This window comes from Astyanax mexicanus, chromosome 16 (genome assembly GCF_023375975.1).
Source record: "Astyanax mexicanus isolate ESR-SI-001 chromosome 16, AstMex3_surface, whole genome shotgun sequence".
NCBI lineage: Eukaryota > Metazoa > Chordata > Actinopteri > Characiformes > Acestrorhamphidae > Astyanax > Astyanax mexicanus.
In genome coordinates this window covers 28,934,099-28,940,098 of record NC_064423.1, presented here as the reverse complement: position 1 = coordinate 28,940,098, position 6,000 = coordinate 28,934,099, and positions in this window count along the sequence as shown.

The window sequence follows — 6,000 nt, the reverse complement described above, 5'->3', positions numbered from 1 at the left end:
ATTAATAGATTAATGTTTGATTATATTCTTATTGAACATATAATGATAAATAGTGCATATTTTAAATTGTTATATACATGCACAATTATATGTTTTTGTTCTTTCTTTGTGTTTTAATACTCCCCTGTTTACAATTCGACAGTCAGACATGACCTCAATCATTTTGGATGACCCCAATATTGACCCCTGTTGTGTTTACTTACAAACATAAATGGATCAGTAAGATGCTTTGCTTGTTTTACTTTTTGTTTTACAGTTGTTGATATTTCCATTATCAAAAGCAAATATTCTGAATAATTAAAAGCTCATTACTCCTTTAATAGCTGTTAATGTTGTTATATGATCTTTATGTTATTGAAATAAAATGGTCATACAATTGCATAATATTGTTTATTCCAGTTATTTCTAGGACATAATATTGTCCAATAAAAATAGTAAGATCAGGCTTTAGTTTATATTTTGTTCAGTGAAATATGGACAATAGCCAGTGTTGGTTCCCTGCTTTCTGATTTATGTTTTTGTTTTACTGTGGTTTTATATGTGTTGAAAGTATTTTAAATGCTCTATGTTTTGTCTTTTTCCAGTAAATTATGTATTAGAATCTTAGGCTCTTTAAAAAAAAAATAATGGCAAGAAAATATAATTATTTAATTAATAATAAAATCAACAGTGACAGAACTTGTTGCATGCTGAGCATTTCTAAATGTCATTCTTACTTAGACTTTTGTATTTTCTGGCTTCTGGCTGAGTTTACTGTCATTGATTCAATAGCCAGATGTAGTGTATATATAATGGGAACATCTAGTTATATCCTTGAATATCATTTTATATTCTCACTCTATAAAAAATAAAGATGTTACAAAGAGATCTCCATAAGGAGTTTTCCATAAAGATATAGATATCATTTTCTAAAAGAGGTGTGAGTGTGAGGAACCTGTAAATTAGTAAGTGAATAGCCTTTTACATTCACTTATTTTAACATTTAATATGTTCTTTACACATGCTGTCTTTTTACAGAAATCTGTTTTTTATCATTTGGTCTTTTAAAGAAAAAAAAACTATACAGTACTGTAAACGCAATTGGCATTTATTCAATAGCTAGTATCAGTACATTAATAATGTGCTGAAAATAGTAATAAAGAACCATTTCAAAAGAAATCTGAGTATGAATAACCTTTGTGAATTTGTAGAGAGCCGTTACATTTACCTTTTTAAACCTTTTGTTTCTTTCATAAGATTTTTTGGCCTTTGAAAACAAGCAACAAACCTCAAATACTTGAATAATCATGAAAATAATCAGCCAATTACTTCATCACTAATATAATCAATAGTGACAGAACCTGTTGTTGCACACTGATCATTTCTAAATGTCATTCTCACTTAAAATTGTGTTTTCTGGCTTTCTGCAGAGTTTATACACTACAGGTAGTCGCTATTCAAGCGGATGAAAGGCTGTGCGGTGCATGCATGAACACACAACTGGATGAACAGATGGAAGAAGGCAAACTGGGTGGAGAAAGGTAAGCAGGGGGAGGCAGCCATGCTACTGAACTTGATCAGAATTATTCTGTGCTCCAGTGTTGTTGTTCGCTGAGGCACAGATATATAATTACACGCTTGCTGGAATTATAAACGCTCGGCGCAAAGCAATAAATCTGTTTCATAAGAGCAGCACTCCTGCGCTGATTGCCTTTAGCAAAGTAAAGCAGGAGCCTGACTGTCAGTGGGCAAACCCTGGAGTGGGCAGTAAAAATGAGGACTCCGGAGATGGCCCTTGAATATATAAACAGAGGTACAGAGCGGACTGGCATGGTTTGTGGAAAGGGCATGTGGAGCCGGTGCCATGACATTATTAACTTGAGACATTTTTCCAGGCCTGTGTAAGTCACCTTATATTGCCGCTGGGTCTTTAAGGCCATTCAGTAAAGGTCTTTTAGCTCAGGGTTTGAACATTTCAAAAGAATGTGACTGATGCTCGGCTAAATATATATTTGGATAAGATATCAGATGTACAGTCTATATGTGTGGAGATTACACAGGGAGAATTCTTTTGTGACAAGGAAATTAAGCTGCCTATTATTAACTAAAATTAGTATTAACTTGATCGTTTTTAGCATGCGTGAATTATCACCTTTAGATCGATACTTTACAGAGGATTTAAACTACTAAGAGCATTATTTGCATTTATTCTAATGTTAGTGTTTTATTAGTGTTTGAACAGCTCTGCAATGTTAAAGTCATTTTACTTCTCTGTTCTTCTACTAACAGTTGATAATACTGTTTGTTTAGAAGCAACTCTAATATAATTATTTTATTATAACACTGATTTCTGCTTTAGTTCTGGATGCTGTGGAAGACTAGTGATTTTGTTGTTGAAAATACATCAACTGTGACAACAAGTCATAGTCTACCTCAGTGACCAGGACACACACCAGCGTAGGTTTATCTCTCATGCTACTTTTGTAAGGTTGATTTATGAAGCTCTTTTTAAAATGTTGTTTTTATAGTGAGGGAGCTTTAAAAAGATCTAGGTCTAAGCAAGCCGATGGAGACAGTGGTAAGAAAACCCCCAAAAGAGCGATAGAGAAAGACACCTTCAGAGGAAACAAGATTTACAAGGGAACCAATAATCCTCTGGTCAACATGCTGTTAGCACAACATATAAAAGCAAAAGAATGGGATTAAGGAAATAACTAAAGGATACAGATTAATGAAAATGAATAAAATAAGGTTCTATAAAAGAAGAACCACTTTTGGATCACTAAGTAATCCCTTTAAGATGTGTATGTAAAATCTGAAAGTTTTTCATGGAACCAGAAACGGCAAAAAAAAACTTTATAGCGCCTTTATTTTTAACCACAAATTTACTGCTGAAAACCTGTGGTTAATAGTGAAAGTCTTATCAGGAACAATGATGTAGATCTATGATTAATATATGTAAATAATAAGGATGATGTATTGTGTCTACCAAATCTAAGACATTTGCATTGTGACATTTCATGAGGTAATTAACATTAATTTGTAATTAACATTGGGCATTCATACAGTATGTGTGATGTGTGATGTGCATGTGGGGTCTCCTGCACTGAATGAGGATATGATGATTTCTTCACATGGACAACTTTAGCCAGATGCCGCCGGTTACGATAATTACCATCCACTGAGGTGTCCACTGTGGGTGGTAATGTCTTCCTGTGATGTATTCCTGTGACATTGTGGATTGAGGAAAGTTAAATGCCAGGATGAGACATTCGGCATGTCGGTGGTAATTAATAGTACTGTAACTATTTTTTCTTTCCATTTAACATCTAAGGTGTTTTTCAACATGTCAGTGATATATATTAGGGCTACACGATATTAGGACAAATTTACATTGCGATATTTTGTTGTTCTGAAATATGCCTGACTTTTATCAGATTTATTAGTCAATGATCCAACACATCATGTTAGTAATGCGATCTGTGCATCCATGATTGAAGTAAACTAAAAAGAAATATTAGGTAGATATCAACAATCTGTTCAATATTGTCATGTACAATGAGTACAGTAAAAATGTTTCTTTGTATTAAGCAGAAAGAATTATATGAATATTGACATTGCACAAAACATAAAATACCACATCTTGCAGTGTGACTATTGCATGTGTATACATTGCGATATCAGTGCAAAAAATATATTGTGGAGCCCTAATATAGATAATTATTGTAGATCAGTATCTGGTTAAGATAGAAAACCTGAACACATAAAGTTGAATATCATGAATATCAGTAACTTGAACGCCATCTAAATTTCTTATGTCTTGTTTCATGTGGTTTTATGTTCGTTTATCAAAATTGTGGAATAAAAGCAATTCACAGAAGTCTTTGTTTCTTTCTTGAGCAAATCACTTTATATTCTCTCGGCTGCCTTCATCACAATTCCAACTGTAAACGTTTATTCTGTATTTAAATCAGGAAATAAATGTGTCTGCTAGAGCTGAGAGAACGCAGGACAGGATGGATAGGTGCAATATCAGTCTGCACCCATCAGCCTCAAGATTGGCCAGTGAAATTAAATGGCATAGTGTTGTTATAAAAGCAGTTCATTTTCTTACGCCAGTTTAGTGGCTCTGATGGCAGGGTAAGGACGAGGGGGGGATATAACTCATATTCACGTGGCATGTAGCCATGGCTACCACTACAAGTGGCGTGGTGTACAAAGAGAGAGGAGTGTGGCCTTGGGAATACTTGAGAATCCTTACTGTTTGCACTCGGTGCTGTGAGCAGGCTACAGACTAAATGACATTAAATGTGATGGGTTTCAAGAGATGAATTGGAAAGAAGATGAGCTGACTGTATACCTGAGGGAGAAAAAATATAAACGTCAAAATATATTATTGACCTTATGAGTATTTCAGCAAACATATTTCAGAGATTATTATACTTGTCATAAGTCCAGTGGGTTAAACCTAACGAGAAGACAAATGTAAAGCTTATTAATCATATTGTAACCTGTAAACTTTCTTAATTACACACTGCATAGCCAGTTTAATAGAACCTGCCTTGGATCTACATACATTGGCCCTTTTATCATTTACTGTAATGTAGATTTAATTTGTAGGTGTACAGATACTAACTATACTTGGGTATTTTTTTTTTTCACAATTTTTACATTGTGTCCAATGTTTCTAATAAATAGACCAAAAGGAATGCTCCAAATTAACTTAAAATATAATCTTTTACATTAAATTTTACTTGGACAGTTAAGTTTTTTTACTGTGCTTTACTTGTAAAGTTGCCATACTGGAGGTACAAGGTTTGTTCATATTATAGCAAAGATATGCTTTTCTCACCAGTACTTAAAGATCACAGTCCTGTGTACCTGATTGTCCTGTGGATTGAGGAGTGTTCAGTGTCCACCCAACTTCTGAAAATGAATGTCCCATCCATCTGGCCCTCACTATAAGGCCTCGATCCAACGGATATTGTCCAATTACAAGATAACACTTCACAACCTATAAAGGTACTGGCATTCCCAAGCCTGCCCCTGTTGATGTAGGTGACACTTGTGGAGTTGTGGAGTGTACAATGTCCTGCAATGATTGAATAAACATGACTGTACTTTTTATAATCTTGATTTTTTAATCATATTATAGATAGCTAAATATACAGTATATCATGTAAATATTGTGATCTAATATGTGTCCTATATCACCCACCTCTAATAAAAAGAAATAATGAAGGACCATATTTATAAAAGAGGTAAGTGTAAAAACTCTATATATCACTTATATCAAATAACCCTTGGTAGCACCTTTAAATTCTGGGACTAGAACATTCTCAACACCACAATGGTGGTAGCATAAGGTCATAAGATCTGGTCAGCAGTTGTTTTACAGTTCCTCTGGTGAATGCAGAGGAGAGGGACTGCTAAATTCTACAGCATCAGATAAGCTACTGTAATAAAGTGGTGTCTAAGTGCCGGTACAAGGTATATTCATATTCATATCAACCATAACATTAAAGTCAATACAATTATCAATGAGTCAGTTCTTAAAGTTGATGTGTTGAACCAGGATAAATAGGCATGTGTAAGATTCTGAGACACTTTGACCAGCAACTGATTGATGTGTGATGACTAGGCAGTTGGGTAAGAACATCACCAAAACTTCAGAAATGTATTTCTGGGTGTTTCTAATAAGCAGTGATAAGTACCGAACAAAAGTGCTCCAAGGAAGGACAACTGGTGAATCAGCGAACGGGTCATGGGCGCACAATCCGTGTATCATTCGTTCATTTGATATTCAATTGAGAATCAAAATCGGAAAATTGAAAAACCAATTCGTTTTTTCGTTTTTTCGTTTTTGAATATAATACCAAAAAACGAATAACGGCTTGTATTTTGTATTTTTATTTGGTTATCCAAACAAAAATTGGAAATTTAAAAAACGGACCAGGAGCCGAATTTGATTTTGATTTTGAACTTGACCCATTTGTGTGATTTGTTTATTCTTGGTGGGTT